The sequence below is a fragment of the Canis lupus genome, chromosome 2, assembly GCF_011100685.1.
Source record: "Canis lupus familiaris isolate Mischka breed German Shepherd chromosome 2, alternate assembly UU_Cfam_GSD_1.0, whole genome shotgun sequence".
Lineage (NCBI taxonomy): Eukaryota > Metazoa > Chordata > Mammalia > Carnivora > Canidae > Canis > Canis lupus.
In genome coordinates this window covers 17,297,547-17,309,784 of record NC_049223.1, presented here as the reverse complement: position 1 = coordinate 17,309,784, position 12,238 = coordinate 17,297,547, and the positions used below count along the sequence as shown (strand labels likewise).

At 39.3% G+C, this 12,238-nt stretch overlaps 1 long non-coding RNA gene across 2 annotated transcripts in view; it reads left to right on the top strand.

Annotated features, from left to right (window-relative positions):
• LOC119876055 overlaps positions 1–12,238 on the top strand; it is a 55,949-nt gene that overhangs the window by 39,125 nt on the left and 4,586 nt on the right. For both annotated transcript variants that reach the window (XR_005355241.1, XR_005355240.1), the window contains exons 3-5: positions 928–1,042; positions 1,199–1,372; positions 8,473–8,579. This is a non-coding gene — a long non-coding RNA (uncharacterized LOC119876055). The remainder of the gene's footprint in view (positions 1–927; positions 1,043–1,198; positions 1,373–8,472; positions 8,580–12,238) is intronic.

Here is a 12,238-nt window from a genome sequence, read left to right as displayed (position 1 = left end):
TTTCAACTACTGAAAATTATTTTAGTTCTTGAACAATGTAATTCCAAGCATAGGACTAGAAGTGCAACAGACCTGTTGTATATGTCATTATTTCACTTAAGGCACACCGTAGATTGTATGATGCCCCACTATTTATGTACCAAGAAGAAATGTTTAAAAATCATGCCAGTTATAGTTTTAAGACATTTTGTGTTTTTGTTTTGGTTTGTTTTAGACATTTTGAATTAGAAATTGGATTCCGATGTCAGAGATATTAAAAGGTGACAAAATGAGCATCTTGGAATCATTGAAATAGAGTATTCTTGCTCATCCTTAAACGTAGCTGCAAAGTAGGCATAATTGGATCATTTTACCTAATTGTAGTGGGTCTTTGTAAGTTGTAGTAATAGTTATAATAATATTTGTGCTAGGAACTAGTATTCTAAACACTTTGCATGGATCCTCATTTAAAGATCACGACAAGAGGTCTTGTGAGATAACTACCTTTTATTTTATTTATTATTACTATTGTTTCGTAACCTCTATAACCAACAGGGGTCTCGAACCCCTGGCTCCCGAGATCGAGTGACATGCTCTTCAGAGTGAGCCAGACAGGCGACCTGCGATAACTATTTTTATGCCCATTTTGTGGATGAGGAAATTGCGATAAGGCTAAGTGGTCACAGTGAAGCAACAGAGTTAAGTAGGAATGAAACCCAGGTTGAGCTGCCTCCTGAGGTCATGCTCTTCCTAAACAGATAGGCTGCTCTTTTAATAGAGCGGTGAAGAATCACTAATAAATATTGTACTTTCTTCCAAAGTAAACTAATTCTTTGTTTTGGAGTCATGAGAATAACATAGTATTTAACATTTACAATTCCATGAATTAACTTGCAATTTTTGGAAAGGTACACTGTAATTTCCTGACAAGTCCTTTCATGCTCACAGGACTGCTCTCCACTTGGCCTGTGCCATTGGCCGTGTAGATGTGGTGAAGTACCTGCTCGCTTGGAAATGCGATGTCAACCTCCGTGATGGAGAAAACAGGACAGCTCTAGTGAAGGTGGGTGGTCACAGCTATGTCTGCCTGAGATGGATTGGATTGAAGTCCTTGGAATGAACATTTGTTGCATTTAAACATAACTCATTGGTGAAACTTGTGGCATGTTTCCTTAAGTTCTCAGAATTTACATTCTGTTTCTCGTTGTAATGCTGACAGGCTGTCCAGTGCCAAGAAGAGGCATGTGTAGATATTCTGCTCAAAAAAGGTGCTGATCCAAATGCTAAGGACTTCAAGGGAAACACCGCTCTCCATTATGCGGCCTTTGAGGGGAATATCTTAATAGCACAGAAGCTGCTTTTTAACAAAGGAGAGATAGAGGCCAAAAACAAGGTACAGGTCAACTTTTTTTTACAACGTATTTGACATTATAAATAACTAAGTAAGAAAATAAATAAATAAATATAGCTGCAAAAGGTTTTTTTACATGTATATGTACATATATTTGTACATAGGTACATATATATCTGAAGACATCGACATTGAATTTTATACAGCAGGTCCTGTCATCATGGAAACAACTCCTAAACCAAGGCAGGGGGAGGGAAAGAGAAAAGTAATGCATAAAGAAAGGCAACATTCTGTCTGCTAGCTACCCTTCCACCCCAGAAAGAAAATCTTCCCCTTAGTGCCTGGAAGTAGATGGTGCCCTCAGGGCCCACAAAGGATTGAAGGCCTAGAGGGGAGTGTGGTGATGATGGAGGCCGAAAGCTGTGCAGGGTCTTAGGAAATGGATGCTTCTGGGGATGAGTAGGAGACCGTGACCCAGAGGAGTAGCTTGGGTGAATGTAAATGGGAGGAGAAAGCAGCAGGTTGTAATAGGCCTTGGGCGCTCTAGGCCCTAATGTTCAGAAGATGAGAGCAGGGGGATCAGGTCATGACATCCTACAGGTGGTATCTGCTTGTGCTGGTAGCCACTCTGCCAGCCATGTACCACGGTGAGGCCTCCCATTCCGGAGAGTAGCTCCTGCTCAGCCTATGTAGTTCCTCAGTGGGGTGGTAGGTGTGCATGGGGAGCTGGTGATGACCACACTTGCCAGTCTCCCTGTGCTTTCTTTGACGTGCATTACCTTCAGTCGCTGCCCTTGCAGAAACACTGTTGTGTGCCATAGATAGGGTCGATTTTTCATATTTGGAAGCTCAAGCATTTCCTGGATGAAAATATTTTGAAATAACTGTCTAAGCTTCTGCTTTGAATAACAACACTTTTTATTTTTGAAGATTGTATTTATATGAGAGAGAGCAAACATGAGAAGGGAGGAAAGGCAGAGGTAGGGGAAGAAGAGGCCTTCCCACTGAGCCAGGTAGCCTGATGCATGGGGCTTGATGTCAGGAGTGGGATCGTGACCATAACCAGAGAGAGATGCTTGACCCACTGAGCCCCCCAGGCTTACCATAATACTTCTTCCTTCCTGCCTTCCTTTTTTTAATTAAGGTTTTTTATTTATTTATTTTTTCACCTCACACTCTGGGGTTTATGTACTTATTTTATCTTTTAGTTTTGTCTTTTTAAAAAAATTTTTTTTAAAGATTTTTTTTATTAATGATAGTCACAGAGAGAGAGAGAGAGAGAGACACAGGCAGAGGGAGAAGCAGGCTCCATGCACCGGGAGCCCGACATGGGATTCAATCCCGGGTCTCCAGGATCCCGCCCTGGGCCAAAGGCAGGCGCCAAACCGCTGCGCCACCCAGGGATCCCTCTTTTTTAAAATTTTTTTAGTTGGAGTTCAGTTTGCCAACAAAGAGCACAGCACCCAGTGCTCATCCCGACAAGTGCCCCCCCCTTGGTGCCCGTCACCCAGTCACCCCAACCCCCCACCCACCTCCCTTTCCACCATCCCTTGTTTGGTTCCCAGAGTTAGGAGTCTCTCATGTTCTGTCCCCCTCACTGATATTTCCCACTCGTTTTCTCTGCTTTCCCCTTTATTCCCTTTCACTCTTCTATTCCCCATATGAATGAGACCATATAATGTTTGTTCTTCTCCGATTGCCTTACTTCACTCAGCATAATACCCTCCAGTTGCATCCATGTTGAAGCAGATGGTAGTTATTTTTTGTTTCTAATTGTTGAGTAATCTGTGGTATATGTCCGCAATGGAGTATTACTCAGCCGTGAGATTTTATTTATTTTTGAGGAAGTGAGCGAGCATGTACAAGCAGGGGGTGTTGTGGGGGCAGAGGGAAAAGAAAGAGAGTAAGAATCTGAAGTAGACTTTGCGCTGAGCCTGGCGCAGCGCTGGATCTTATAACTCTGATCATCACCTGAGTTAAGACCAAGAGTCAGATGCTCAACGGACTGAGCCACTCAGTTGCCCCTAAATAATGATACCTCTAAAGAAGCATTAGAGAATGCAGGTTTCTTTTATGTATTTATGGCAAATATTTATGAGAACACAGAATGTGTTCTGAAACTTTATTTTCAAAAATGTTTTCTCACCCAGTTTGTTTTCTTATTTAGTGTCAAACAACAGAGGAAAGCAAAATTTGCCTTGGAAATAGGCTTTGTCTTAAAACAGAAAACAAGTGTATTTTACAATATCAAATCTTGCTGCTGTTGAGAAGTTCCTATTTGATCAAAAAGTGATTTATTAACACGGTCGGAATTTATCTTTTATAAGCCTTGACTTAAGAGGGACAAAAGAGGGGAAAAGGAGAAAGCAGTCAGGAACATGCAGAGCGATTTAGACATTTGGCAAGTGAGGGGAAATATCAAGACAAGGTTTTTGGATTGTGTTTGTTTTTCTTCAGTGTTTATGTTTAGGTAAGGAGTCTTCAATTTTCAGGGATAGTAATTCTTACTTACGAACCAGTGAGTGTGTTGTAAATTTATATAGAGATCAATTCTAGGAGGACTCTAAGGACATCAGATTGGCAGTAAACTGGTGGTTGAATGGGCATGAAAAGGGACGCCTGTGTGGCTCAGTGATTGAGCATATGCCTTCGGCTCAGGGCATGATCCCGTGGTCTCCCGAATCGAGTCCCACATGGTGCTCCTTGAATGGAGGAGCCTGCTTCTCCCTCTGCCTGTGCCTCTGCCTGTGTCTCTCTCTCTCTCTCTCCGTCTCTCATGAATAAATAAATAGAAATCTTAAAAAAAAACAAAAAGTGGACAAGGAGAGGAACACAGTATAGTATTTTGCAGCTGTAGCCACTTAGATACGAGTCTAAACTCTGCTTGCAAATCTAGAATGTCTCGATGGGAAGGACGTAAGGAGTGTGTAAATAATGGAATCAAGTTGCATTTTGAGTTTACTAGTCCTTGTTCTACCTCCAGCCATGGAAATTGAATGCAGGTTTGAGAAGTGACTCATTTCTGTTTTTGGCTGAATCCTCAAGTGATAGGAGAATTGGCCACATAGGTGAAAGAGGAGACTGGCATGGTTGTGTACTGTAGTAGTTCTCAGCTAGACTTGTGCTGGTGAATCACAGTCAACTAGGGAACTTTAAAAGGATTTACAAGCCAAAACTGTCCTGTGAAGATTTCGACGGAGTGAATCCAATAACGTGTGTACGCAGAAATTTGGAAATAGGGTTTTGAGATTCTGATACAACTCTTGGCTAAGAACTACTGAATGGGTAGGTATACATATACAAATTTAGAGATGTAAAAATATTAAATCTCTGGAAGAGATTTAACTGAAGTTGGATACTGGCTACTTCCTTCCACTCTCTCCAACATTAGCCTTTCATCTGTCTGTATCTCTTTGAGAATCACAGATGAAAATTATTGGTCATCTCTGTTGGCTTGAAAAATAATTACCTTTTCTTCCAACTATCAGTCATTCACCGGCACCCAGATGGGAAGTCTTTATGAGTAGTCTTTTAATAAGTAGAGTCTGACCCTTTAAAGATTTTACGTGTTTTGCTACCATTCTGATTATTACAAGCAGGGTTTTCCCAATTGCAGCAGTAGAAATCCGTGAACCTTCTTTTTTAGTTGAAGCTGTACGATAGACTATCTTAGGATGTCTTTCAAATTCATAGGGCCCGGGCATAATGCATAATCACTACTGTGTTAAACATTCAGCATGTAGTTAGTGACAATACAGATGGTAATTGTTTTAATAACTTTGCTTCAGCATTCCTCTGAACTCCTGTCTGTTCGGTTAGCAATGTGAGGGCAGTAAATACAAATAGATTGTAGTTGAAACAAGCATGGGAAAATTCTGACAGTAGCTGTTAATGAGTCTTCACAGCAATTTTCCTTAGAAGGTGGGGCCTAATTTGTTGGTAAAACATGATCCTGATGCTTTAGGAAAGGGTTGATGTCCAAGTATTTGTTTTACGCACGGCCATTGGAAACAGTCACAGCAAATACAAAAACACAAGTAGGCTATAGACTAAATGTGGCCCCCGGATGTATTTAGTTTCCACTGTCAGTTGAGGTAACATTTAAAATTATGGCACGCATGTAGAACTCTGGATTTTGAGCTTTTCTTACAGATCACTTCTGTTACCTTGAGCCCATGCTGCTGTTTGGTATGCTGTGCAGAGGCTGTCCCTTTATATGAGGCGTGTGTCTCCAGTTTGCTCGTGTCCCCACCTAGGTTCTTCACTGACTCGTGTCACCTGCTTTGCCTCCATAAGCACTGAGTTTACAATTACTGTTTTATGGTATATTTTGACAAAGATTTCAAGATTTTCAAGACACTCCATATTAATTTGTAATATATATTTTGCATTTTATGTTAATTTCTTAGGATTGGGATTGAATTTTCTGTTTCTTTGTCTCCTTATTTTTTTCATTACTTTATTTAGTAATTGATGAGAGACACACAGAGAGAGGCAGAGAGCTAGGCACAGGGGGAAGCAGGTTCTCTATGGGGACCCTGATGTGGGCTCGATCCCAGGATCCCGGGATCACCATGCTAAACCACTGAGTCACCCGGTACCTCAGGATGAATTTTCCAAGTTAAAATTTAAAAGTTGTTTTTTTTTGAAAACCATTTTTTCTTTAAATGTACTGTATTCGTGTTCCTTTTGGAATATCTGCAGTCCTATGAGGTTAATCCGTTTTATTTGGATATATTATGCATATTGCAGAGAATATTAAATTATTTAGTATTATTGATTGTGCTAAAAATAATCTATGTAAGCCAGTATTAGAATTTTTTTGTTATTAAGATTTTTCATTTAAATTCATTTTACCAATCTATAAAAACACAGTGCTCCTCCAGTATTCCTATTTTTATTGATAAGCTGTTATATTTTTATTTCTGATTTACACTTTGCCTAAAATACAAAATAATTATAAATAGTAATCACAGTAGAAACTGGAATACTAAGAGGATTTTTAGAAGTGGATATGCCTTACGGGTCCCAGAATTAATATAATTGAGACCAAATCTCATACTTATTTCACGTAGCATAATATCCTATGTCAGTCAGAGGAAGACAGTTATCATATGGTCATATTCATTATGTAGATGTTAGAAACAAAACAGAGTATCAGAGGGGAAGAGAAGAAAAAGTAAAACAAGACAGAGTGAGGGAGACACACCATAAGAGACTCTTAATCATAAGAACCAACCTGAGTGTCCTTGGAGTGGTTGGTATGGGTGTTTGGGGTAACTGGGTGATGGACATTACAGAGGGCACATGATGGAATGAGCACTGGGTGTTACATAAGACTGCTGAATCACAACCTTTTACCTCTGGAACTAATAATACACTATATGTTATTTAATTGAATTTAATCAAAAAGGTAAAAATGAGAAAAATCTCATACTGAGCTTTCTAACAGTTAAGATAAAGCTTTATCATTGTACAATAGGAGTAAGTCCAAGGATATTTATTTATTTATTTATTTATTTATAATTTTATTTTAATTCAATTTGCCACAATAAAGTATAACACCCAGCGCTCATCTCATCATTTGTGCCCTCCTTGACCAAGGACTATTTATTCTTTTAAAAAATATTTTATTGGTTTATTCATGAAAGACACTGAGAGAGAGGCAGAGACACAGGCAGAGAGAGAAGCAAGCTCCATGCCGGGAGCCAGATGTGGGACTTGAACCTGGGACTCCAGGAACACACCCTGGGCTGAGGGCAGGAGCTCAACCTCTAAGCCACTCAGGTTTCCCAACCACGAACTACTTAGTATTAAGCATTCAATGTTCAGTTGAAGCTTATTTCTTTTATTTATTTATTTATTCTTTTTCTATTTTTGATTTCTACTAAGCTTTATTTACGTATTTTAGAGAGACAGCTTGTACATGCACAGGCTTGGGGGGTTGGGTGAGGGGAAGAGGGAGAGAGTATCTTAAACAGACTTGGTGCTGAGTGCCAGGGGAGCCCAGAATCCAAGGTGGGGCTGGATCCCACCACCCTGAGACAAAACCAAGGGTCACTCAACTGGCTACGCAACCCAGCTACCCTGAAACCTAGCTCTTTTCATTCAGAGTCCATCTCCTTAGTGACTCCTTAGTGACTCAGTGTTTTGTGTTGACATCTGGGATCCCATACCATTGATAGAAGAGAATCAAGCAAGTTTGTACAACCTGGAGAAAACCCTCACCTTTATTGGAAAGTTCTTAAAGCTATATCCCTGAGAACTCTTATTTCTCAAGTATTAATGTTTGCTACAAAAAAAAAAAAAAAGGAATTGTCAAATGGGGATAAGCAAATGTAAATGGAGTTCATTTGTGCTACATGTATAGTGCAGTTTTGAGTATTTCACAAACATAGATGATCATTGAATCTTTCTTTTGGGGCACAGTGTCTTCCTTCTTGCAAATTATGTATTCTTTGGAATATAATTGAAAAAACACTATTCCAGAGATATCCATTAAAATCAATAACAATATTTTAAATATTCACTACTATGTTTTAGAGAGTGGAGATACAGAGATTAAAAAAATCACCCCTGCCTTCGAGAAGCTCTTGGTTTAGATGGTGTGGAATAGAGTGTACCATGGTATATTATGTGAGAGAAGCAAAGATTCTTGGAGCCAGGCAATGTTTGAAGCGAGTTTGTAGAATGACTTCAGGTAATCTATGAAGAGGTAGTGGAGGTCTATTTTTTTTTAATTTTACTTTTTAAAAGGATTTTATGTTTTTGAGAGAGAGAGCAAGCAAGCAGGAGAGAGAGCACGAGTGGAGGGGAGGGGCAGAGGGAGAGGGAGAAGCTGACTCCTTGCTGCAGAGGGAGCCCAAGGTAGGGCTCCATCCTGAGACCCTGGGATCATGACCTGAGCTCATGAGCTGAAGGCAGATGCTTGACCAACTGAGCCACCCAGGCTCCCTGAGAAAGCAGTCTTTTAAAAAGAAGGAGCAGGTGGTGAAAACACAGAGTGGTGAGAAGGAAGGGGCTAATTTTATTTTACTTTCTACAGTATATGTTTTAAGTTTAGCAGAATGTATAGAAATTTTAAAATTTAGCATGCAAATATGTAATTTTATAAATTATAAGTTGTTTTTTCACTTTTACAGGATGGCCTCACACCAGTTTTAGTTGCTCTAAATGAAAACAAAGAGCAAATGGTGAAATTTTTAGTAGGAAAAGGAGCACGTCTACTTTCAGGGGATACGGTTAAAAGGTAGAGTATTTTTTTGTTTTGTTTTTTAAACCTTACTATTTTGTCTTGAGTGGTAACAATTTCTCATGTCATAAATTTTATCTTAAGATGATTAAGTTATAGTCATATAGTGAAAAATGTCAGGATGTCATCTCTTAGGTAGAAAGCAATTTTTCTGACAGGCCAACATGAACAGTGTATAGCAGAATTCATATTTCTTTGTAATATTGATGTCATTTGCAATAGTTTTTTTGCCATCAGATTTTATATTAAAAGGGTTTCATATTAATATTATTAGTTTTATAATGGGGACTCCCAACTTGTAGTTTACTTTATGACACAATTCTGGATATCTGAACTCTTTTATTAATATTTTTTAAGATTCTATTTCATACTTTAAAAGATATACAATAAGCATAAGTAGGAGTTGCTTTGTTTTTTTGGATGACACTTTGCTTTATTACTTTTTGTTGAAGAATACTGATGTTGTTAGATGATCCCGAAGTGGTTACCATTAGCAGATACTCTGGGTTCATCAGTTTTTATACTTTTTCATGTCCAGTATGTTTTATCATTTTCATTTTTAATTGGAATGGATTGAAGGATGAAAGAGAACCTTAGGTGAATAGACTCTTCCTTTAATGAGGATAAATCATAGGTGAGTGATAAAGAGAAAAGAGATGGACTTTAGATTCACAGAAGACTAGGTTTAATTGTTAGCTTGCCTCCTTGCTGGGTATGTGACCTTGGAAACATTACTTACCATCACCAGATACATATCCTGATATGAAAAGGAGGATAATAATATATCCTTCAAGGGTGGTTGTGTGTAAATAATTATATATATATAATCATGTGATTTAGTGCCTACCACATGTTTAACTTAACATCACTAACTGCAACTATGACTGTTTTCTTATCATTAGTGTGAATATTACTGTTTTAAGCCTACAGATAGCTTTTATACCGACCTGGCCTCCAGGTGGTTTGGAGGTACACTGTACCAGTTTAAGGAAGAAATGGGGATTTTTAAAATGATTTTATTTATTTATTCATGAGAGACACACAAAGAGAGGCAGAGACACTGGCAGAGGGAGAAGCAGGATCCGGAACTCCAGGATCACGCCCTGAGCCAAAGGCAGACACTCAACCGCTGAGCCACCCAGATGTCACAAAATGGGGAATTTTTTTTAAAAAACCCTTCACCTATTCAGATCAGTGACCTCGGCATAGTTTCTTGTTCATCAGAGGGTTTTAAATTAGCAACTTCTACTATGATACCCAAGTGGAACCAGAGACTTCTTTTTTGTCCCTTCATTTTAGCCGTGGGGTTAATTTACAAAAATGAACACTTGGACATGTTAGTGGTCAATTCTGTAGCAACATGTGAGATATTACCCTGATGAAGTATATCAGATTAGGTGCTTAAATACTCTGAGTTCTTAAGGATGAAGTTATCTCTCTGTTATTTTAGAATAGCCCTTATGCTTGCTGTAAAATATGCTGTAAAAGATGAACCATGAAATATAGTCAGTCTTCTCTTTAGGAAGGTTTTCCTAAGATGTATATGGATGGACTGCAGAAGAATATGCTATTATTAATAGTATTAACATGTAAGTTTACATTAAAATGCTAGTTATTACTAGGATACCTGGGCGGCTCAGCGGTTGAGTGTCTGCCGTGGGCACAGGGCATGATCCCGGGGCCTGGGGATCGAGTCCCACGTCTGGCTCCCTGTGAGGAGTCTGGTTCTCCCTCTGCTGATGTCTCTGCCTCCTCTCTCTCTCTCTCTCTCTCTGTGTGTGTATGTGTGTGTCTCTCATGAATAAATAAGTAAAATCTTTTTTCAAAAATGAAAATAACTTAAAACATGCTAGATATTTCTCAACTGAGGTTTAAAATATAGTAAAATAGTGTTACTTCCTATGTAACAGCTGAGAAGGTATAATTTGATTCAGCACTTTGGGATGGCAGTGAGTTAGAGCCTATCATCACCCAGAAACCAAGCAAAAGGCTAGACTAGTTAGAAGTAGCAATGGGTGCAGGGTTCTTTATGTCAGGACTCTTGAGACCTTTATCCTTAGGGATCCTCACTGTATCTGTTTCATTCCAACTATAACCCTTCTGCATGGGGTTCACATAATGTTATACCTGGGTGCTTTTTAAAAAGATTTTATTTATTTATTTATTTATTTATTTATTTATTTATTTACTTACTTACTTACTTACTTATTTATTAATGAGAGCAAGCACAAGTGAGGCGGAGGGGTGGAGGGAGAGGGAGAAGCCGACACTCTGCTGAGCTGGGAGCCCAACACAGGGCTGGATCCTTGAGGCCATACCTGAACCAAAGGCAGATGGTTAACTGACTGAACTACCCACCTCAACGTCTGTTTTGACTAACTATTGTGTCCTAAGATGTTCAGTTTCATAGAAAACTTTATACTTTTCTTTGTGGGTTATCGCCTATACTTTCCCCCTTGAATTTCCCGAGAACCTAAGGGTTTCCCTAAGACCAGAGAGACAGTCCTCTTTCATAAGCCTTTTGGATGGAAAAAAGGACATGCTCATCATTCTGTGGTTTCCTTTGATTCTGTTCCTGCAACATTGCTGTTGAAACTGGTTCTGCAGTCCAGTCATGATTGACTTTTGCTCATAGGATGCCCTTGCTGATCCTCATTCGTCAGTCCTCATGGTGATCCACACTTAGAATTCAAACTTACAACCCTTTTTTGTTTATTACATACGCTTATATGCTCAGCTGCTATTCCAAAGCCACCGGCATGCTGTTCTGGCAGCTGGGCCTTCTGGCTTTAGCCCCATACACCCTTCCCTTCACACTCAAAAACCTTACGTGGAAACCATATATTAGCCCAGACCTTCATGATGAATTAACCTTCGAGGATTTTGTTTGTCTTTTCTGCTAGCAGACTTTAGTTAGGACCATTCTAAACTATTAAAGGAGTTCAAATAATACTACAAGAAGAGACTGGACTTTCCCTTTGTTCCTACATCTGTACCCGAAGCCTGCTTTATTTTTTTAATTTTTTTAAGATTTTATTTTTATTTATTCATGAGAATACACAGAGAGGAGAGAGAGAGAGGCAGAGACACAGGCAGAGGGAGAAGCAGGCTCCATGCAGGGAGCCCGACATGGGACTCGATCCTGGGTCTCCAGGATCATGCCCTGGGCTGAAGGCCATACTAAACCACTGAGCCACCCGGGCTGCCCCCCAAGCTTGCTTTAACTCCTGTGGAATACCTTTTTTATTAGGTCATGGAAGGTCTCATATTGCCCTTCCCAGAGTTGTGGGCATCACCTTGCCTGAGAGACCACGTTTTGGGTATAATACCTCATTAAATCCTCCTAACTGCCTTGTAATATAAGATGGTAAGATTCCTGTTTTATAGAGAAAGACTTTGAGTGGAAGAGAAGTGGCTGGTCTAAGAACAAAAGCTGCTGGTTTTAGAGCTGGGACTTTGGGATTTGAGACACTTTCCATTATGGCAGGCTAACTCTTAGTTTACTGAGCAAAATGCCTTCAACTCATGACTGGTTCACCTTACTTTTGTTTCTCCTTTAATTATAATTACATACTTGATAAAAGTTTTTAGAACTAACAAATTTGAAGTACCTATTCGGGTAATTTAAGTTTTGATGTTAACCCTGATATTCTTTG